The 26,048-nt window shown below is 37.6% G+C and overlaps 1 protein-coding gene across 1 annotated transcript in view; it reads right to left on the bottom strand.

The window, feature by feature from the left end:
• The window catches only part of pros1 (protein S), a 67,526-nt gene that overhangs the window by 14,198 nt on the left and 27,280 nt on the right, over positions 1–26,048 (bottom strand). The gene's annotated exons all lie outside the window — the stretch shown is intronic.

Below are 26,048 nucleotides of genomic sequence, written 5' to 3' on the forward strand. Positions count from 1 at the left end.
CAGAAGGAAGGGACATCACGTCAGAATACCAGTGTTCTATACCTAGGAAACTATAAAATAAGGAAGGGACATCACGTCAGAATACCAGTGTTCTATACCTAGGAAACTATAAAAGAAGGAAGGGACATCACGTCAGAATACCAGTGTTCTATACCTAGGAAACTATAAAATAAGGAAGGGACATCACGTCAGAATACCAGTGTTCTATACCTAGGAAACTATAAAATAAGGAAGGGACATCACGTCAGAATACCAGTGTTCTATACCTAGGAAACTATAAAATAAGGAAGGGACATCACGTCAGAATACCAGTGTTCTATACCTAGGAAACTATAAAATAAGGAAGGGACATCACGTCAGAATACCAGTGTTCTATACCAAGGAAACTATAAAATAAGGAAGGGACATCACGTCAGAATACCAGTGTTCTATACCTAGGAAACTATAAAATAAGGAAGGGACATCACGTCAGAATACCAGTGTTCTATACCTAGGAAACTATAACAGAAGGAAGGGTCATCACGTCAGAATACCAGTGTTCTATACCTAGGAAACTATAAAATAAGGAAGGGACATCACGTCAGAATACTAGTGTTCTATACCTAGGAAACTATAAAATAAGGAAGGGACATCACGTCAGAATACCAGTGTTCTATACCAAGGAAACTATAAAATAAGGAAGGGTCATCACGTCAGAATACCAGTGTTCTATACCAAGGAAACTATAAAAGAAGGAAGGGACATCACGTCAGAATACCAGTGTTCTATACCTAGGAAACTATAAAATAAGGAAGGGACATCACGTCAGAATACCAGTGTTCTATACCAAGGAAACTATAAAATAAGGAAGGGACATCACGTCAGAATACCAGTGTTCTATACCTAGGAAACTATAAAATAAGGAAGGGACATCACGTCAGAATACCAGTGTTCTATACCTAGGAAACTATAAAATAAGGAAGGGACATCACGTCAGAATACCAGTGTTCTATACCTAGGAAACTATAAAATAAGGAAGGGACATCACGTCAGAATACCAGTGTTCTATACCTAGGAAACTATAAAATAAGGAAGGGACATCACGTCAGAATACCAGTGTTCTATACCTAGGAAACTATAAAATAAGGAAGGGACATCACGTCAGAATACCAGTGTTCTATACCTAGGAAACTATAAAATAAAGAAGGGACATCACGTCAGAATACCAGTGTTCTATACCTAGGAAACTATAAAATAAGGAAGGGACATCACGTCAGAATACCAGTGTTCTATACCTAGGAAACTATAAAATAAGGAAGGGACATCACGTCAGAATACCAGTGTTCTATACCTAGGAAACTATAAAATAAGGAAGGGACATCACGTCAGAATACCAGTGTTCTATACCTAGGAAACTATAAAATAAGGAAGGGACATCACGTCAGAATACCAGTGTTCTATACCTAGGAAACTATAAAATAAGGAAGGGTCATCACGTCAGAATACCAGTGTTCTATACCTAGGAAACTATAAAATAAGGAAGGGACATCACGTCAGAATACCAGTGTTCTATACCAAAGAAACTATAACAGAAGGAAGGGACATCACGTCAGAATACCAGTGTTCTATACCTAGGAAACTATAAAATAAGGAAGGGACATCACGTCAGAATACCAGTGTTCTATACCTAGGAAACTATAAAATAAGGAAGGGACATCACGTCAGAATACCAGTGTTCTATACCAAGGAAACTATAAAATAAGGAAGGGACATCACGTCAGAATACCAGTGTTCTATACCTAGGAAACTATAAAATAAGGAAGGGACATCACGTCAGAATACTAGTGTTCTATACCTAGGAAACTATAAAATAAGGAAGGGACATCACGTCAGAATACCAGTGTTCTATACCTAGGAAACTATAAAATAAGGAAGGGACATCACGTCAGAATACCAGTGTTCTATACCTAGGAAACTATAAAATAAGGAAGGGACATCACGTCAGAATACCAGTGTTCTATACCAAGGAAACTATAAAATAAGGAAGGGTCATCACGTCAGAATACTAGTGTTCTATACCTAGGAAACTATAAAATAAGGAAGGGACATCACGTCAGAATACCAGTGTTCTATACCAAGGAAACTATAAAATAAGGAAGGGACATCACGTCAGAATACCAGCGTTTTATACCAAGGAAACTATAAAATAAGGAAGGGACATCACGTCAGAATACCAGTGTTCTATACCTAGGAAACTATAAAATAAGGAAGGGACATCACGTCAGAATACCAGTGTTCTATACCAAGGAAACTATAAAATAAGGAAGGGTCATCACGTCAGAATACTAGTGTTCTATACCTAGGAAACTATAAAATAAGGAAGGGACATCACGTCAGAATACCAGTGTTCTATACCAAGGAAACTATAAAATAAGGAAGGGACATCACGTCAGAATACCAGCGTTTTATACCAAGGAAACTATAAAATAAGGAAGGGACATCACGTCAGAATACCAGTGTTCTATACCTAGGAAACTATAAAATAAGGAAGGGTCATCACGTCAGAATACCAGTGTTCTATACCAAGGAAACTATAAAATAAGGAAGGGACATCACGTCAGAATACCAGTGTTCTATACCTAGGAAACTATAAAATAAGGAAGGGACATCACGTCAGAATACCAGTGTTCTATACCTAGGAAACTATAAAATAAGGAAGGGACATCACGTCAGAATACTAGTGTTCTATACCTAGGAAACTATAAAATAAGGAAGGGACATCACGTCAGAATACCAGTGTTCTATACCTAGGAAACTATAAAATAAGGAAGGGACATCACGTCAGAATACCAGTGTTCTATACCAAGGAAACTATAAAATAAGGAAGGGACATCACGTCAGAATACCAGTGTTCTATACCTAGGAAACTATAAAATAAGGAAGGGACATCACGTCAGAATACCAGTGTTCTATACCAAGGAAACTATAAAATAAGGAAGGGACATCACGTCAGAATACCAGTGTTCTATACCTAGGAAACTATAAAATAAGGAAGGGACATCACGTCAGAATACCAGTGTTCTATACCTAGGAAACTATAAAATAAGGAAGGGACATCACGTCAGAATACCAGTGTTCTATACCTAGGAAACTATAAAATAAGGAAGGGACATCACGTCAGAATACCAGTGTTCTATACCAAGGAAACTATAAAATAAGGAAGGGACATCACGTCAGAATACTAGTGTTCTATACCTAGGAAACTATAAAATAAGGAAGGGACATCACGTCAGAATACCAGTGTTCTATACCAAGGAAACTATAAAATAAGGAAGGGACATCACGTCAGAATACCAGTGTTCTATACCTAGGAAACTATAAAATAAGGAAGGGTCATCACGTCAGAATACTAGTGTTCTATACCTAGGAAACTATAAAATAAGGAAGGGACGTCACGTCAGAATACCAGTGTTCTATACCTAGGAAACTATAAAATAAGGAAGGGACATCACGTCAGAATACCAGTGTTCTATACCAAGGAAACTATAAAATAAGGAAGGGACATCACGTCAGAATACCAGTGTTCTATACCTAGGAAACTATAAAATAAGGAAGGGACATCACGTCAGAATACCAGTGTTCTATACCTAGGAAACTATAAAATAAGGAAGGGACATCACGTCAGAATACCAGTGTTCTATACCTAGGAAACTATAAAATAAGGAAGGGACATCACGTCAGAATACCAGTGTTCTATACCAAGGAAACTATAAAATAAGGAAGGGTCATCACGTCAGAATACTAGTGTTCTATACCTAGGAAACTATAAAATAAGGAAGGGACATCACGTCAGAATACCAGTGTTCTATACCAAGGAAACTATAAAATAAGGAAGGGACATCACGTCAGAATACCAGCGTTTTATACCAAGGAAACTATAAAATAAGGAAGGGACATCACGTCAGAATACCAGTGTTCTATACCTAGGAAACTATAAAATAAGGAAGGGTCATCACGTCAGAATACCAGTGTTCTATACCAAGGAAACTATAAAATAAGGAAGGGACATCACGTCAGAATACCAGTGTTCTATACCTAGGAAACTATAAAATAAGGAAGGGACATCACGTCAGAATACCAGTGTTCTATACCTAGGAAACTATAAAATAAGGAAGGGACATCACGTCAGAATACTAGTGTTCTATACCTAGGAAACTATAAAATAAGGAAGGGACATCACGTCAGAATACCAGTGTTCTATACCTAGGAAACTATAAAATAAGGAAGGGACATCACGTCAGAATACCAGTGTTCTATACCAAGGAAACTATAAAATAAGGAAGGGACATCACGTCAGAATACCAGTGTTCTATACCTAGGAAACTATAAAATAAGGAAGGGACATCACGTCAGAATACCAGTGTTCTATACCAAGGAAACTATAAAATAAGGAAGGGACATCACGTCAGAATACCAGTGTTCTATACCTAGGAAACTATAAAATAAGGAAGGGACATCACGTCAGAATACCAGTGTTCTATACCTAGGAAACTATAAAATAAGGAAGGGACATCACGTCAGAATACCAGTGTTCTATACCTAGGAAACTATAAAATAAGGAAGGGACATCACGTCAGAATACCAGTGTTCTATACCAAGGAAACTATAAAATAAGGAAGGGACATCACGTCAGAATACTAGTGTTCTATACCTAGGAAACTATAAAATAAGGAAGGGACATCACGTCAGAATACCAGTGTTCTATACCAAGGAAACTATAAAATAAGGAAGGGACATCACGTCAGAATACCAGTGTTCTATACCTAGGAAACTATAAAATAAGGAAGGGTCATCACGTCAGAATACTAGTGTTCTATACCTAGGAAACTATAAAATAAGGAAGGGACGTCACGTCAGAATACCAGTGTTCTATACCTAGGAAACTATAAAATAAGGAAGGGACATCACGTCAGAATACCAGTGTTCTATACCAAGGAAACTATAAAATAAGGAAGGGACATCACGTCAGAATACCAGTGTTCTATACCTAGGAAACTATAAAATAAGGAAGGGACATCACGTCAGAATACTAGTGTTCTATACCTAGGAAACTATAAAATAAGGAAGGGACATCACGTCAGAATACCAGTGTTCTATACCTAGGAAACTATAAAATAAGGAAGGGACATCACGTCAGAATACCAGTGTTCTATACCTAGGAAACTATAAAATAAGGAAGGGTCATCACGTCAGAATACCAGTGTTCTATACCAAGGAAACTATAAAATAAGGAAGGGACATCACGTCAGAATACCAGTGTTCTATACCTAGGAAACTATAAAATAAGGAAGGGACATCACGTCAGAATACCAGTGTTCTATACCTAGGAAACTATAAAATAAGGAAGGGACATCACGTCAGAATACTAGTGTTCTATACCTAGGAAACTATAAAATAAGGAAGGGACATCACGTCAGAATACCAGTGTTCTATACCTAGGAAACTATAAAATAAGGAAGGGACATCACGTCAGAATACCAGTGTTCTATACCAAGGAAACTATAAAATAAGGAAGGGACATCACGTCAGAATACCAGTGTTCTATACCTAGGAAACTATAAAATAAGGAAGGGACATCACGTCAGAATACCAGTGTTCTATACCAAGGAAACTATAAAATAAGGAAGGGACATCACGTCAGAATACCAGTGTTCTATACCTAGGAAACTATAAAATAAGGAAGGGACATCACGTCAGAATACCAGTGTTCTATACCTAGGAAACTATAAAATAAGGAAGGGACATCACGTCAGAATACCAGTGTTCTATACCTAGGAAACTATAAAATAAGGAAGGGACATCACGTCAGAATACCAGTGTTCTATACCAAGGAAACTATAAAATAAGGAAGGGACATCACGTCAGAATACTAGTGTTCTATACCTAGGAAACTATAAAATAAGGAAGGGACATCACGTCAGAATACCAGTGTTCTATACCAAGGAAACTATAAAATAAGGAAGGGACATCACGTCAGAATACCAGTGTTCTATACCTAGGAAACTATAAAATAAGGAAGGGTCATCACGTCAGAATACTAGTGTTCTATACCTAGGAAACTATAAAATAAGGAAGGGACGTCACGTCAGAATACCAGTGTTCTATACCTAGGAAACTATAAAATAAGGAAGGGACATCACGTCAGAATACCAGTGTTCTATACCAAGGAAACTATAAAATAAGGAAGGGACATCACGTCAGAATACCAGTGTTCTATACCTAGGAAACTATAAAATAAGGAAGGGACATCACGTCAGAATACCAGTGTTCTATACCTAGGAAACTATAAAATAAGGAAGGGACATCACGTCAGAATACCAGTGTTCTATACCTAGGAAACTATAAAATAAGGAAGGGACATCACGTCAGAATACCAGTGTTCTATACCAAGGAAACTATAAAATAAGGAAGGGTCATCACGTCAGAATACTAGTGTTCTATACCTAGGAAACTATAAAATAAGGAAGGGACATCACGTCAGAATACCAGTGTTCTATACCAAGGAAACTATAAAATAAGGAAGGGACATCACGTCAGAATACCAGCGTTTTATACCAAGGAAACTATAAAATAAGGAAGGGACATCACGTCAGAATACCAGTGTTCTATACCTAGGAAACTATAAAATAAGGAAGGGTCATCACGTCAGAATACCAGTGTTCTATACCAAGGAAACTATAAAATAAGGAAGGGACATCACGTCAGAATACCAGTGTTCTATACCTAGGAAACTATAAAATAAGGAAGGGACATCACGTCAGAATACCAGTGTTCTATACCTAGGAAACTATAAAATAAGGAAGGGACATCACGTCAGAATACTAGTGTTCTATACCTAGGAAACTATAAAATAAGGAAGGGACATCACGTCAGAATACCAGTGTTCTATACCTAGGAAACTATAAAATAAGGAAGGGACATCACGTCAGAATACCAGTGTTCTATACCAAGGAAACTATAAAATAAGGAAGGGACATCACGTCAGAATACCAGTGTTCTATACCTAGGAAACTATAAAATAAGGAAGGGACATCACGTCAGAATACCAGTGTTCTATACCAAGGAAACTATAAAATAAGGAAGGGACATCACGTCAGAATACCAGTGTTCTATACCTAGGAAACTATAAAATAAGGAAGGGACATCACGTCAGAATACCAGTGTTCTATACCTAGGAAACTATAAAATAAGGAAGGGACATCACGTCAGAATACCAGTGTTCTATACCTAGGAAACTATAAAATAAGGAAGGGACATCACGTCAGAATACCAGTGTTCTATACCAAGGAAACTATAAAATAAGGAAGGGACATCACGTCAGAATACTAGTGTTCTATACCTAGGAAACTATAAAATAAGGAAGGGACATCACGTCAGAATACCAGTGTTCTATACCAAGGAAACTATAAAATAAGGAAGGGACATCACGTCAGAATACCAGTGTTCTATACCTAGGAAACTATAAAATAAGGAAGGGTCATCACGTCAGAATACTAGTGTTCTATACCTAGGAAACTATAAAATAAGGAAGGGACGTCACGTCAGAATACCAGTGTTCTATACCTAGGAAACTATAAAATAAGGAAGGGACATCACGTCAGAATACCAGTGTTCTATACCAAGGAAACTATAAAATAAGGAAGGGACATCACGTCAGAATACCAGTGTTCTATACCTAGGAAACTATAAAATAAGGAAGGGACATCACGTCAGAATACTAGTGTTCTATACCTAGGAAACTATAAAATAAGGAAGGGACATCACGTCAGAATACCAGTGTTCTATACCTAGGAAACTATAAAAGAAGGAAGGGACATCACGTCAGAATACCAGTGTTCTATACCTAGGAAACTATAACAGAAGGAAGGGACATCACGTCAGAATACCAGTGTTCTATACCTAGGAAACTATAAAATAAGGAAGGGACATCACGTCAGAATACCAGTGTTCTATACCTAGGAAACTATAAAATAAGGAAGGGACATCACGTCAGAATACCAGTGTTCTATACCAAGGAAACTATAAAATAAGGAAGGGTCATCACGTCAGAATACTAGTGTTCTATACCTAGGAAACTATAAAATAAGGAAGGGACATCACGTCAGAATACCAGTGTTCTATACCTAGGAAACTATAAAATAAGGAAGGGACATCACGTCAGAATACCAGTGTTCTATACCAAGGAAACTATAACAGAAGGAAGGGACATCACGTCAGAATACCAGTGTTCTATACCAAGGAAACTATAAAATAAGGAAGGGACATCACGTCAGAATACCAGTGTTCTATACCAAGGACACTATAAAATAAGGAAGGGACATCACGTCAGAATACCAGTGTTCTATACCTAGGAAACTATAAAATAAGGAAGGGACATCACGTCAGAATACCAGTGTTCTATACCTAGGAAACTATAAAATAAGGAAGGGACATCACGTCAGAATACCAGTGTTCTATAACAAGGAAACTATAACAGAAGGAAGGGACATCACGTCAGAATACCAGTGTTCTATACCTAGGAAACTATAAAATAAGGAAGGGACATCACGTCAGAATACCAGTGTTCTATACCAAGGAAACTATAAAATAAGGAAGGGACATCACGTCAGAATACCAGTGTTCTATACCTAGGAAACTATAAAATAAGGAAGGGACATCACGTCAGAATACCAGTGTTCTATACCTAGGAAACTATAAAATAAGGAAGGGACATCACGTCAGAATACCAGTGTTCTATACCTAGGAAACTATAAAATAAGGAAGGGACATCACGTCAGAATACCAGTGTTCTATACCTAGGAAACTATAAAATAAGGAAGGGACATCACGTCAGAATACCAGTGTTCTATACCTAGGAAACTATAAAATAAGGAAGGGACATCACGTCAGAATACCAGTGTTCTATACCTAGGAAACTATAAAATAAGGAAGGGACATCACGTCAGAATACCAGTGTTCTATACCTAGGAAACTATAAAATAAGGAAGGGACATCACGTCAGAATACCAGTGTTCTATACCAAGGAAACTATAAAATAAGGAAGGGACATCACGTCAGAATACCAGTGTTCTATACCTAGGAAACTATAAAATAAGGAAGGGACATCACGTCAGAATACCAGTGTTCTATACCTAGGAAACTATAAAATAAGGAAGGGACATCACGTCAGAATACCAGTGTTCTATACCAAGGAAACTATAAAATAAGGAAGGGACATCACGTCAGAATACCAGTGTTTTATACCTAGGAAACTATAAAATAAGGAAGGGACATCACGTCAGAATACCAGTGTTCTATACCTAGGAAACTATAAAATAAGGAAGGGACGTCACGTCAGAATACCAGTGTTCTATACCTAGGAAACTATAAAATAAGGAAGGGACATCACGTCAGAATACCAGTGTTCTATACCAAGGAAACTATAAAATAAGGAAGGGACATCACGTCAGAATACCAGTGTTCTATACCAAGGAAACTATAAAATAAGGAAGGGACATCACGTCAGAATACCAGTGTTCTATACCTAGGAAACTATAAAATAAGGAAGGGACATCACGTCAGAATATCAGTGTTCTATACCTAGGAAACTATAAAATAAGGAAGGGACATCACGTCAGAATACCAGTGTTCTATACCAAGGAAACTATAAAATAAGGAAGGGACATCACGTCAGAATACCAGTGTTCTATACCTAGGAAACTATAAAATAAGGAAGGGACATCACGTCAGAATACCAGTGTTCTATACCTAGGAAACTATAAAATAAGGAAGGGACATCACGTCAGAATACCAGTGTTCTATACCTAGGAAACTATAAAATAAGGAAGGGACATCACGTCAGAATACCAGTGTTCTATACCTAAGAAACTATAAAATAAGGAAGGGACATCACGTCAGAATACCAGTGTTCTATACCTAGGAAACTATAAAATAAGGAAGGGACATCACGTCAGAATACCAGTGTTCTATACCTAGGAAACTATAAAAGAAGGAAGGGACATCACGTCAGAATACCAGTGTTCTATACCTAGGAAACTATAAAATAAGGAAGGGACATCACGTCAGAATACCAGTGTTCTATACCTAGGAAACTATAAAAGAAGGAAGGGACATCACGTCAGAATACCAGTGTTCTATACCTAGGAAACTATAAAATAAGGAAGGGACATCACGTCAGAATACCAGTGTTCTATACCTAGGAAACTATAAAAGAAGGAAGGGACATCACGTCAGAATACCAGTGTTCTATACCTAGGAAACTATAAAATAAGGAAGGGTCATCACGTCAGAATACTAGTGTTCTATACCTAGGAAACTATAAAATAAGGAAGGGACATCACGTCAGAATACCAGTGTTCTATACCAAGGAAACTATAACAGAAGGAAGGGACATCACGTCAGAATACCAGTGTTCTATACCTAGGAAACTATAAAATAAGGAAGGGACATCACGTCAGAATACCAGTGTTCTATACCTAGGAAACTATAAAATAAGGAAGGGACATCACGTCAGAATACCAGTGTTCTATACCTAGGAAACTATAAAATAAGGAAGGGACATCACGTCAGAATACCAGTGTTCTATACCAAGGAAACTATAAAATAAGGAAGGGTCATCACGTCAGAATACCAGTGTTCTATACCAAGGAAACTATAAAATAAGGAAGGGACATCACGTCAGAATACCAGTGTTCTATACCTAGGAAACTATAAAATAAGGAAGGGACATCACGTCAGAATATCAGTGTTCTATACCTAGGAAACTATAAAATAAGGAAGGGACATCACGTCAGAATACCAGTGTTCTATACCAAGGAAACTATAAAATAAGGAAGGGACATCACGTCAGAATACCAGTGTTCTATACCTAGGAAACTATAAAATAAGGAAGGGACATCACGTCAGAATACCAGTGTTCTATACCTAGGAAACTATAAAATAAGGAAGGGACATCACGTCAGAATACCAGTGTTCTATACCTAGGAAACTATAAAATAAGGAAGGGACATCACGTCAGAATACCAGTGTTCTATACCTAAGAAACTATAAAATAAGGAAGGGACATCACGTCAGAATACCAGTGTTCTATACCTAGGAAACTATAAAATAAGGAAGGGACATCACGTCAGAATACCAGTGTTCTATACCTAGGAAACTATAAAAGAAGGAAGGGACATCACGTCAGAATACCAGTGTTCTATACCTAGGAAACTATAAAATAAGGAAGGGACATCACGTCAGAATACCAGTGTTCTATACCTAGGAAACTATAAAAGAAGGAAGGGACATCACGTCAGAATACCAGTGTTCTATACCTAGGAAACTATAAAATAAGGAAGGGACATCACGTCAGAATACCAGTGTTCTATACCTAGGAAACTATAAAAGAAGGAAGGGACATCACGTCAGAATACCAGTGTTCTATACCTAGGAAACTATAAAATAAGGAAGGGTCATCACGTCAGAATACTAGTGTTCTATACCTAGGAAACTATAAAATAAGGAAGGGACATCACGTCAGAATACCAGTGTTCTATACCAAGGAAACTATAACAGAAGGAAGGGACATCACGTCAGAATACCAGTGTTCTATACCTAGGAAACTATAAAATAAGGAAGGGACATCACGTCAGAATACCAGTGTTCTATACCTAGGAAACTATAAAATAAGGAAGGGACATCACGTCAGAATACCAGTGTTCTATACCTAGGAAACTATAAAATAAGGAAGGGACATCACGTCAGAATACCAGTGTTCTATACCAAGGAAACTATAAAATAAGGAAGGGTCATCACGTCAGAATACCAGTGTTCTATACCAAGGAAACTATAAAATAAGGAAGGGACATCACGTCAGAATACCAGTGTTCTATACCTAGGAAACTATAAAATAAGGAAGGGACATCACGTCAGAATACCAGTGTTCTATACCTAGGAAACTATAAAATAAGGAAGGGTCATCACGTCAGAATACCAGTGTTCTATACCTAGGAAACTATAAAATAAGGAAGGGACATCACGTCAGAATACCAGTGTTCTATACCAAGGAAACTATAAAATAAGGAAGGGACATCACGTCAGAATACCAGTGTTCTATACCTAGGAAACTATAAAATAAGGAAGGGTCATCACGTCAGAATACTAGTGTTCTATACCTAGGAAACTATAAAATAAGGAAGGGACATCACGTCAGAATACCAGTGTTCTATACCAAGGAAACTATAACAGAAGGAAGGGACATCACGTCAGAATACCAGTGTTCTATACCTAGGAAACTATAAAATAAGGAAGGGACATCACGTCAGAATACCAGTGTTCTATACCTAGGAAACTATAAAATAAGGAAGGGACATCACGTCAGAATACCAGTGTTCTATACCTAGGAAACTATAAAATAAGGAAGGGACATCACGTCAGAATACCAGTGTTCTATACCAAGGAAACTATAAAATAAGGAAGGGTCATCACGTCAGAATACCAGTGTTCTATACCAAGGAAACTATAAAATAAGGAAGGGACATCACGTCAGAATACCAGTGTTCTATACCTAGGAAACTATAAAATAAGGAAGGGACATCACGTCAGAATACAAGTGTTCTATACCTAGGAAACTATAAAATAAGGAAGGGTCATCACGTCAGAATACCAGTGTTCTATACCTAGGAAACTATAAAATAAGGAAGGGACATCACGTCAGAATACCAGTGTTCTATACCAAGGAAACTATAAAATAAGGAAGGGACATCACGTCAGAATACCAGTGTTCTATACCAAGGAAACTATAAAATAAGGAAGGGACATCACGTCAGAATACCAGTGTTCTATACCTAGGAAACTATAAAATAAGGAAGGGACATCACGTCAGAATACCAGTGTTCTATACCTAGGAAACTATAAAATAAGGAAGGGTCATCACGTCAGAATACCAGTGTTCTATACCTAGGAAACTATAAAATAAGGAAGGGACATCACGTCAGAATACCAGTGTTCTATACCAAAGAAACTATAACAGAAGGAAGGGACATCACGTCAGAATACCAGTGTTCTATACCTAGGAAACTATAAAATAAGGAAGGGACATCACGTCAGAATACCAGTGTTCTATACCTAGGAAACTATAAAATAAGGAAGGGACATCACGTCAGAATACCAGTGTTCTATACCAAGGAAACTATAAAATAAGGAAGGGACATCACGTCAGAATACCAGTGTTCTATACCTAGGAAACTATAAAATAAGGAAGGGACATCACGTCAGAATACTAGTGTTCTATACCTAGGAAACTATAAAATAAGGAAGGGACATCACGTCAGAATACCAGTGTTCTATACCTAGGAAACTATAAAATAAGGAAGGGACATCACGTCAGAATACCAGTGTTCTATACCTAGGAAACTATAAAATAAGGAAGGGACATCACGTCAGAATACCAGTGTTCTATACCAAGGAAACTATAAAATAAGGAAGGGTCATCACGTCAGAATACTAGTGTTCTATACCTAGGAAACTATAAAATAAGGAAGGGACATCACGTCAGAATACCAGTGTTCTATACCAAGGAAACTATAAAATAAGGAAGGGACATCACGTCAGAATACCAGCGTTTTATACCAAGGAAACTATAAAATAAGGAAGGGACATCACGTCAGAATACCAGTGTTCTATACCTAGGAAACTATAAAATAAGGAAGGGACATCACGTCAGAATACCAGTGTTCTATACCAAGGAAACTATAAAATAAGGAAGGGTCATCACGTCAGAATACTAGTGTTCTATACCTAGGAAACTATAAAATAAGGAAGGGACATCACGTCAGAATACCAGTGTTCTATACCAAGGAAACTATAAAATAAGGAAGGGACATCACGTCAGAATACCAGCGTTTTATACCAAGGAAACTATAAAATAAGGAAGGGACATCACGTCAGAATACCAGTGTTCTATACCTAGGAAACTATAAAATAAGGAAGGGTCATCACGTCAGAATACCAGTGTTCTATACCAAGGAAACTATAAAATAAGGAAGGGACATCACGTCAGAATACCAGTGTTCTATACCTAGGAAACTATAAAATAAGGAAGGGACATCACGTCAGAATACCAGTGTTCTATACCTAGGAAACTATAAAATAAGGAAGGGACATCACGTCAGAATACTAGTGTTCTATACCTAGGAAACTATAAAATAAGGAAGGGACATCACGTCAGAATACCAGTGTTCTATACCTAGGAAACTATAAAATAAGGAAGGGACATCACGTCAGAATACCAGTGTTCTATACCAAGGAAACTATAAAAACTAGGAAACTATACAAATAAGGGAAGGGACATCACGGTCAGAATACCATCGTGATCTGATACCTAGGAAACTATACCAGTGTTCTATACCTAGGAAACTATAAAATAAGGAAGGGACATCACGTCAGAATACCAGTGTTCTATACCATAGGAAACTATAAAATAAGGAAGGGACATCACGTCAGAATACCAGTGTTCTATACCTAGGAAACTATAAAATAAGGAAGGGACATCACGTCAGAATACCAGTGTTCTATACCTAGGAAACTATAAAATAAGGAAGGGACATCACGTCAGAATACCAGTGTTCTATACCAAGGAAACTATAAAATAAGGAAGGGACATCACGTCAGAATACTAGTGTTCTATACCTAGGAAACTATAAAATAAGGAAGGGACATCACGTCAGAATACCAGTGTTCTATACCAAGGAAACTATAAAATAAGGAAGGGACATCACGTCAGAATACCAGTGTTCTATACCTAGGAAACTATAAAATAAGGAAGGGTCATCACGTCAGAATACTAGTGTTCTATACCTAGGAAACTATAAAATAAGGAAGGGACGTCACGTCAGAATACCAGTGTTCTATACCTAGGAAACTATAAAATAAGGAAGGGACATCACGTCAGAATACCAGTGTTCTATACCAAGGAAACTATAAAATAAGGAAGGGACATCACGTCAGAATACCAGTGTTCTATACCTAGGAAACTATAAAATAAGGAAGGGACATCACGTCAGAATACCAGTGTTCTATACCTAGGAAACTATAAAATAAGGAAGGGACATCACGTCAGAATACCAGTGTTCTATACCTAGGAAACTATAAAATAAGGAAGGGACATCACGTCAGAATACCAGTGTTCTATACCAAGGAAACTATAAAATAAGGAAGGGTCATCACGTCAGAATACTAGTGTTCTATACCTAGGAAACTATAAAATAAGGAAGGGACATCACGTCAGAATACCAGTGTTCTATACCAAGGAAACTATAAAATAAGGAAGGGACATCACGTCAGAATACCAGCGTTTTATACCAAGGAAACTATAAAATAAGGAAGGGACATCACGTCAGAATACCAGTGTTCTATACCTAGGAAACTATAAAATAAGGAAGGGTCATCACGTCAGAATACCAGTGTTCTATACCAAGGAAACTATAAAATAAGGAAGGGACATCACGTCAGAATACCAGTGTTCTATACCTAGGAAACTATAAAATAAGGAAGGGACATCACGTCAGAATACCAGTGTTCTATACCTAGGAAACTATAAAATAAGGAAGGGACATCACGTCAGAATACTAGTGTTCTATACCTAGGAAACTATAAAATAAGGAAGGGACATCACGTCAGAATACCAGTGTTCTATACCTAGGAAACTATAAAATAAGGAAGGGACATCACGTCAGAATACCAGTGTTCTATACCAAGGAAACTATAAAATAAGGAAGGGACATCACGTCAGAATACCAGTGTTCTATACCTACAGTAGGAAACTATAAAATAAGGAAGGGACATCACGTCAGAATACCAGTGTTCTATACCAAGGAAACTATAAAATAAGGAAGGGACATCACGTCAGAATACCAGTGTTCTATACCTAGGAAACTATAAAATAAGGAAGGGACATCACGTCAGAATACCAGTGTTCTATACCTAGGAAACTATAAAATAAGGAAGGGACATCACGTCAGAATACCAGTGTTCTATACCTAGGAAACTATAAAATAAGGAAGGGACATCACGTCAGAATACCAGTGTTCTATACCAAGGAAACTATAAAATAAGGAAGGGACATCACGTCAGAATACTAGTGTTCTATACCTAGGAAACTATAAAATAAGGAAGGGACATCACGTCAGAATACCAGTGTTCTATACCAAGGAAACTATAAAATAAGGAAGGGACATCACGTCAGAATACCAGTGTTCTATACCTAGGAAACTATAAAATAAGGAAGGGTCATCACGTCAGAATACTAGTGTTCTATACCTAGGAAACTATAAAATAAGGAAGGGACGTCACGTCAGAATACCAGTGTTCTATACCTAGGAAACTATAAAATAAGGAAGGGACATCACGTCAGAATACCAGTGTTCTATACCAAGGAAACTATAAAATAAGGAAGGGACATCACGTCAGAATACCAGTGTTCTATACCTAGGAAACTATAAAATAAGGAAGGGACATCACGTCAGAATACTAGTGTTCTATACCTAGGAAACTATAAAATAAGGAAGGGACATCACGTCAGAATACCAGTGTTCTATACCTAGGAAACTATAAAAGAAGGAAGGGACATCACGTCAGAATACCAGTGTTCTATACCTAGGAAACTATAACAGAAGGAAGGGACATCACGTCAGAATACCAGTGTTCTATACCTAGGAAACTATAAAATAAGGAAGGGACATCACGTCAGAATACCAGTGTTCTATACCTAGGAAACTATAAAATAAGGAAGGGACATCACGTCAGAATACCAGTGTTCTATACCAAGGAAACTATAAAATAAGGAAGGGTCATCACGTCAGAATACTAGTGTTCTATACCTAGGAAACTATAAAATAAGGAAGGGACATCACGTCAGAATACCAGTGTTCTATACCTAGGAAACTATAAAATAAGGAAGGGACATCACGTCAGAATACCAGTGTTCTATACCAAGGAAACTATAACAGAAGGAAGGGACATCACGTCAGAATACCAGTGTTCTATACCAAGGAAACTATAAAATAAGGAAGGGACATCACGTCAGAATACCAGTGTTCTATACCAAGGACACTATAAAATAAGGAAGGGACATCACGTCAGAATACCAGTGTTCTATACCTAGGAAACTATAAAATAAGGAAGGGACATCACGTCAGAATACCAGTGTTCTATACCTAGGAAACTATAAAATAAGGAAGGGACATCACGTCAGAATACCAGTGTTCTATAACAAGGAAACTATAACAGAAGGAAGGGACATCACGTCAGAATACCAGTGTTCTATACCTAGGAAACTATAAAATAAGGAAGGGACATCACGTCAGAATACCAGTGTTCTATACCAAGGAAACTATAAAATAAGGAAGGGACATCACGTCAGAATACCAGTGTTCTATACCTAGGAAACTATAAAATAAGGAAGGGACATCACGTCAGAATACCAGTGTTCTATACCTAGGAAACTATAAAATAAGGAAGGGACATCACGTCAGAATACCAGTGTTCTATACCTAGGAAACTATAAAATAAGGAAGGGACATCACGTCAGAATACCAGTGTTCTATACCTAGGAAACTATAAAATAAGGAAGGGACATCACGTCAGAATACCAGTGTTCTATACCTAGGAAACTATAAAATAAGGAAGGGACATCACGTCAGAATACCAGTGTTCTATACCTAGGAAACTATAAAATAAGGAAGGGACATCACGTCAGAATACCAGTGTTCTATACCTAGGAAACTATAAAATAAGGAAGGGACATCACGTCAGAATACCAGTGTTCTATACCAAGGAAACTATAAAATAAGGAAGGGACATCACGTCAGAATACCAGTGTTCTATACCTAGGAAACTATAAAATAAGGAAGGGACATCACGTCAGAATACCAGTGTTCTATACCTAGGAAACTATAAAATAAGGAAGGGACATCACGTCAGAATACCAGTGTTCTATACCAAGGAAACTATAAAATAAGGAAGGGACATCACGTCAGAATACCAGTGTTTTATACCTAGGAAACTATAAAATAAGGAAGGGACATCACGTCAGAATACCAGTGTTCTATACCTAGGAAACTATAAAATAAGGAAGGGACGTCACGTCAGAATACCAGTGTTCTATACCTAGGAAACTATAAAATAAGGAAGGGACATCACGTCAGAATACCAGTGTTCTATACCAAGGAAACTATAAAATAAGGAAGGGACATCACGTCAGAATACCAGTGTTCTATACCAAGGAAACTATAAAATAAGGAAGGGACATCACGTCAGAATACCAGTGTTCTATACCTAGGAAACTATAAAATAAGGAAGGGACATCACGTCAGAATATCAGTGTTCTATACCTAGGAAACTATAAAATAAGGAAGGGACATCACGTCAGAATACCAGTGTTCTATACCAAGGAAACTATAAAATAAGGAAGGGACATCACGTCAGAATACCAGTGTTCTATACCTAGGAAACTATAAAATAAGGAAGGGACATCACGTCAGAATACCAGTGTTCTATACCTAGGAAACTATAAAATAAGGAAGGGACATCACGTCAGAATACCAGTGTTCTATACCTAGGAAACTATAAAATAAGGAAGGGACATCACGTCAGAATACCAGTGTTCTATACCTAAGAAACTATAAAATAAGGAAGGGACATCACGTCAGAATACCAGTGTTCTATACCTAGGAAACTATAAAATAAGGAAGGGACATCACGTCAGAATACCAGTGTTCTATACCTAGGAAACTATAAAAGAAGGAAGGGACATCACGTCAGAATACCAGTGTTCTATACCTAGGAAACTATAAAATAAGGAAGGGACATCACGTCAGAATACCAGTGTTCTATACCTAGGAAACTATAAAAGAAGGAAGGGACATCACGTCAGAATACCAGTGTTCTATACCTAGGAAACTATAAAATAAGGAAGGGACATCACGTCAGAATACCAGTGTTCTATACCTAGGAAACTATAAAAGAAGGAAGGGACATCACGTCAGAATACCAGTGTTCTATACCTAGGAAACTATAAAATAAGGAAGGGTCATCACGTCAGAATACTAGTGTTCTATACCTAGGAAACTATAAAATAAGGAAGGGACATCACGTCAGAATACCAGTGTTCTATACCAAGGAAACTATAACAGAAGGAAGGGACATCACGTCAGAATACCAGTGTTCTATACCTAGGAAACTATAAAATAAGGAAGGGACATCACGTCAGAATACCAGTGTTCTATACCTAGGAAACTATAAAATAAGGAAGGGACATCACGTCAGAATACCAGTGTTCTATACCTAGGAAACTATAAAATAAGGAAGGGACATCACGTCAGAATACCAGTGTTCTATACCAAGGAAACTATAAAATAAGGAAGGGTCATCACGTCAGAATACCAGTGTTCTATACCAAGGAAACTATAAAATAAGGAAGGGACATCACGTCAGAATACCAGTGTTCTATACCTAGGAAACTATAAAATAAGGAAGGGACATCACGTCAGAATATCAGTGTTCTATACCTAGGAAACTATAAAATAAGGAAGGGACATCACGTCAGAATACCAGTGTTCTATACCTAGGAAACTATAAAATAAGGAAGGGTCATCACGTCAGAATACTAGTGTTCTATACCTAGGAAACTATAAAATAAGGAAGGGACATCACGTCAGAATACCAGTGTTCTATACCAAGGAAACTATAACAGAAGGAAGGGACATCACGTCAGAATACCAGTGTTCTATACCTAGGAAACTATAAAAGAAGGAAGGGACATCACGTCAGAATACCAGTGTTCTATACCTAGGAAACTATAACAGAAGGAAGGGACATCACGTCAGAATACCAGTGTTCTATACCTAGGAAACTATAAAATAAGGAAGGGACATCACGTCAGAATACCAGTGTTCTATACCTAGGAAACTATAAAATAAGGAAGGGTCATCACGTCAGAATACCAGTGTTCTATACCAAGGAAACTATAAAATAAGGAAGGGACATCACGTCAGAATACCAGTGTTCTATACCTAGGAAACTATAAAATAAGGAAGGGACATCACGTCAGAATACCAGTGTTCTATACCTAGGAAACTATAAAATAAGGAAGGGACATCACGTCAGAATACCAGTGTTCTATACCAAGGAAACTATAACAGAAGGAAGGGACATCACGTCAGAATACCAGTGTTCTATACCAAGGAAACTATAAAATAAGGAAGGGACATCACGTCAGAATACCAGTGTTCTATACCAAGGACACTATAAAATAAGGAAGGGACATCACGTCAGAATACCAGTGTTCTATACCTAGGAAACTATAAAATAAGGAAGGGACATCACGTCAGAATACCAGTGTTCTATACCTAGGAAACTATAAAATAAGGAAGGGACATCACGTCAGAATACCAGTGTTCTATAACAAGGAAACTATAACAGAAGGAAGGGACATCACGTCAGAATACCAGTGTTCTATACCTAGGAAACTATAAAATAAGGAAGGGACATCACGTCAGAATACCAGTGTTCTATACCAAGGAAACTATAAAATAAGGAAGGGACATCACGTCAGAATACCAGTGTTCTATACCTAGGAAACTATAAAATAAGGAAGGGACATCACGTCAGAATACCAGTGTTCTATACCTAGGAAACTATAAAATAAGGAAGGGACATCACGTCAGAATACCAGTGTTCTATACCTAGGAAACTATAAAATAAGGAAGGGACATCACGTCAGAATACCAGTGTTCTATACCTAGGAAACTATAAAATAAGGAAGGGACATCACGTCAGAATACCAGTGTTCTATACCTAGGAAACTATAAAATAAGGAAGGGACATCACGTCAGAATACCAGTGTTCTATACCTAGGAAACTATAAAATAAGGAAGGGACATCACGTCAGAATACCAGTGTTCTATACCTAGGAAACTATAAAATAAGGAAGGGACATCACGTCAGAATACCAGTGTTCTATACCAAGGAAACTATAAAATAAGGAAGGGACATCACGTCAGAATACCAGTGTTCTATACCTAGGAAACTATAAAATAAGGAAGGGACATCACGTCAGAATACCAGTGTTCTATACCTAGGAAACTATAAAATAAGGAAGGGACATCACGTCAGAATACCAGTGTTCTATACCTAGGAAACTATAAAATAAGGAAGGGACATCACGTCAGAATACCAGTGTTCTATACCAAGGAAACTATAAAATAAGGAAGGGACATCACGTCAGAATACCAGTGTTTTATACCTAGGAAACTATAAAATAAGGAAGGGACATCACGTCAGAATACCAGTGTTCTATACCTAGGAAACTATAAAATAAGGAAGGGACGTCACGTCAGAATACCAGTGTTCTATACCTAGGAAACTATAAAATAAGGAAGGGACATCACGTCAGAATACCAGTGTTCTATACCAAGGAAACTATAAAATAAGGAAGGGACATCACGTCAGAATACCAGTGTTCTATACCAAGGAAACTATAAAATAAGGAAGGGACATCACGTCAGAATACCAGTGTTCTATACCTAGGAAACTATAAAATAAGGAAGGGACATCACGTCAGAATATCAGTGTTCTATACCTAGGAAACTATAAAATAAGGAAGGGACATCACGTCAGAATACCAGTGTTCTATACCAAGGAAACTATAAAATAAGGAAGGGACATCACGTCAGAATACCAGTGTTCTATACCTAGGAAACTATAAAATAAGGAAGGGACATCACGTCAGAATACCAGTGTTCTATACCTAGGAAACTATAAAATAAGGAAGGGACATCACGTCAGAATACCAGTGTTCTATACCTAGGAAACTATAAAATAAGGAAGGGACATCACGTCAGAATACCAGTGTTCTATACCTAAGAAACTATAAAATAAGGAAGGGACATCACGTCAGAATACCAGTGTTCTATACCTAGGAAACTATAAAATAAGGAAGGGACATCACGTCAGAATACCAGTGTTCTATACCTAGGAAACTATAAAAGAAGGAAGGGACATCACGTCAGAATACCAGTGTTCTATACCTAGGAAACTATAAAATAAGGAAGGGACATCACGTCAGAATACCAGTGTTCTATACCTAGGAAACTATAAAAGAAGGAAGGGACATCACGTCAGAATACCAGTGTTCTATACCTAGGAAACTATAAAATAAGGAAGGGACATCACGTCAGAATACCAGTGTTCTATACCTAGGAAACTATAAAAGAAGGAAGGGACATCACGTCAGAATACCAGTGTTCTATACCTAGGAAACTATAAAATAAGGAAGGGTCATCACGTCAGAATACTAGTGTTCTATACCTAGGAAACTATAAAATAAGGAAGGGACATCACGTCAGAATACCAGTGTTCTATACCAAGGAAACTATAACAGAAGGAAGGGACATCACGTCAGAATACCAGTGTTCTATACCTAGGAAACTATAAAATAAGGAAGGGACATCACGTCAGAATACCAGTGTTCTATACCTAGGAAACTATAAAATAAGGAAGGGACATCACGTCAGAATACCAGTGTTCTATACCTAGGAAACTATAAAATAAGGAAGGGACATCACGTCAGAATACCAGTGTTCTATACCAAGGAAACTATAAAATAAGGAAGGGTCATCACGTCAGAATACCAGTGTTCTATACCAAGGAAACTATAAAATAAGGAAGGGACATCACGTCAGAATACCAGTGTTCTATACCTAGGAAACTATAAAATAAGGAAGGGACATCACGTCAGAATACCAGTGTTCTATACCTAGGAAACTATAAAATAAGGAAGGGTCATCACGTCAGAATACTAGTGTTCTATACCTAGGAAACTATAAAATAAGGAAGGGACATCACGTCAGAATACCAGTGTTCTATACCAAGGAAACTATAACAGAAGGAAGGGACATCACGTCAGAATACCAGTGTTCTATACCTAGGAAACTATAAAATAAGGAAGGGACATCACGTCAGAATACCAGTGTTCTATACCTAGGAAACTATAAAAGAAGGAAGGGACATCACGTCAGAATACCAGTGTTCTATACCTAGGAAACTATAAAATAAGGAAGGGACATCACGTCAGAATACCAGTGTTCTATACCAAGGAAACTATAAAATAAGGAAGGGTCATCACGTCAGAATACCAGTGTTCTATACCAAGGAAACTATAAAATAAGGAAGGGACATCACGTCAGAATACCAGTGTTCTATACCTAGGAAACTATAAAATAAGGAAGGGACATCACGTCAGAATACCAGTGTTCTATACCAAGGAAACTATAACAGAAGGAAGGGACATCACGTCAGAATACCAGTGTTCTATACCTAGGAAACTATAAAATAAGGAAGGGACATCACGTCAGAATACCAGTGTTCTATACCTAGGAAACTATAAAATAAGGAAGGGACATCACGTCAGAATACCAGTGTTCTATACCTAGGAAACTATAAAATAAGGAAGGGACATCACGTCAGAATACCAGTGTTCTATACCAAGGAAACTATAAAATAAGGAAGGGTCATCACGTCAGAATACCAGTGTTCTATACCAAGGAAACTATAAAATAAGGAAGGGACATCACGTCAGAATACCAGTGTTCTATACCTAGGAAACTATAAAATAAGGAAGGGACATCACGTCAGAATACCAGTGTTCTATACCTAGGAAACTATAAAATAAGGAAGGGTCATCACGTCAGAATACCAGTGTTCTATACCTAGGAAACTATAAAATAAGGAAGGGACATCACGTCAGAATACCAGTGTTCTATACCAAGGAAACTATAAAATAAGGAAGGGACATCACGTCAGAATACCAGTGTTCTATACCTAGGAAACTATAAAATAAGGAAGGGTCATCACGTCAGAATACTAGTGTTCTATACCTAGGAAACTATAAAATAAGGAAGGGACATCACGTCAGAATACCAGTGTTCTATACCAAGGAAACTATAACAGAAGGAAGGGACATCACGTCAGAATACCAGTGTTCTATACCTAGGAAACTATAAAATAAGGAAGGGACATCACGTCAGAATACCAGTGTTCTATACCTAGGAAACTATAAAATAAGGAAGGGACATCACGTCAGAATACCAGTGTTCTATACCTAGGAAACTATAAAATAAGGAAGGGACATCACGTCAGAATACCAGTGTTCTATACCAAGGAAACTATAAAATAAGGAAGGGTCATCACGTCAGAATACCAGTGTTCTATACCAAGGAAACTATAAAATAAGGAAGGGACATCACGTCAGAATACCAGTGTTCTATACCTAGGAAACTATAAAATAAGGAAGGGACATCACGTCAGAATACAAGTGTTCTATACCTAGGAAACTATAAAATAAGGAAGGGTCATCACGTCAGAATACCAGTGTTCTATACCAAGGAAACTATAAAATAAGGAAGGGACATCACGTCAGAATACCAGTGTTCTATACCTAGGAAACTATAAAATAAGGAAGGGACATCACGTCAGAATACCAGTGTTCTATACCTAGGAAACTATAAAATAAGGAAGGGACATCACGTCAGAATACTAGTGTTCTATACCTAGGAATCTATAAAATAAGGAAGGGACATCACGTCAGAATACCAGTGTTCTATACCAAGGAAACTATAAAATAAGGAAGGGACATCACGTCAGAATACCAGTGTTCTATACCTAGGAAACTATAAAATAAGGAAGGGACATCACGTCAGAATACCAGTGTTCTATACCTAGGAAACTATAAAATAAGGAAGGGACATCACGTCAGAATACCAGTGTTCTATACCTAGGAAACTATAAAATAAGGAAGGGACATCACGTCAGAATACCAGTGTTCTATACCAAGGAAACTATAACAGAAGGAAGGGACATCACGTCAGAATACCAGTGTTCTATACCAAGGAAACTATAAAATAAGGAAGGGTCATCACGTCAGAATACCAGTGTTCTATACCAAGGAAACTATAAAATAAGGAAGGGACATCACGTCAGAATACCAGTGTTCTATACCAAGGAAACTATAACAGAAGGAAGGGACATCACGTCAGAATACCAGTGTTCTATACCTAGGAAACTATAAAATAAGGAAGGGACATCACGTCAGAATACCAGTGTTCTATACCTAGGAAACTATAAAATAAGGAAGGGACATCACGTCAGAATACCAGTGTTCTATACCTAGGAAACTATAAAATAAGGAAGGGACATCACGTCAGAATACTAGTGTTCTATACCAAGGAAACTATAAAATAAGGAAGGGACATCACGTCAGAATACCAGTGTTCTATACCTAGGAAACTATAAAATAAGGAAGGGACATCACGTCAGAATACCAGTGTTCTATACCTAGGAAACTATAAAATAAGGAAGGGACATCACGTCAGAATACCAGTGTTCTATACCTAGGAAACTATAAAATAAGGAAGGGACATCACGTCAGAATACCAGTGTTCTATACCTAGGAAACTATAAAATAAGGAAGGGACATCACGTCAGAATACCAGTGTTCTATACCTAGGAAACTATAAAATAAGGAAGGGACATCACGTCAGAATACCAGTGTTCTATACCTAGGAAACTATAAAATAAGGAAGGGACATCACGTCAGAATACCAGTGTTCTATACCTAGGAAACTATAAAATAAGGAAGGGACATCACGTCAGAATACCAGTGTTCTATACCTAGGAAACTATAAAATAAGGAAGGGTCATCACGTCAGAATACCAGTGTTCTATACCTAGGAAACTATAAAATAAGGAAGGGACATCACGTCAGAATACCAGTGTTCTATACCTAGGAAACTATAAAATAAGGAAGGGACATCACGTCAGAATACCAGTGTTCTATACCTAGGAAACTATAAAATAAGGAAGGGACATCACGTCAGAATACCAGTGTTCTATACCAAGGAAACTATAAAATAAGGAAGGGTCATCACGTCAGAATACCAGTGTTCTATACCAAGGAAACTATAAAATAAGGA

This window comes from Notolepis coatsorum (assembly GCF_963971535.1).
Source record: "Notolepis coatsorum genome assembly, chromosome: 2".
NCBI lineage: Eukaryota > Metazoa > Chordata > Actinopteri > Aulopiformes > Paralepididae > Notolepis > Notolepis coatsorum.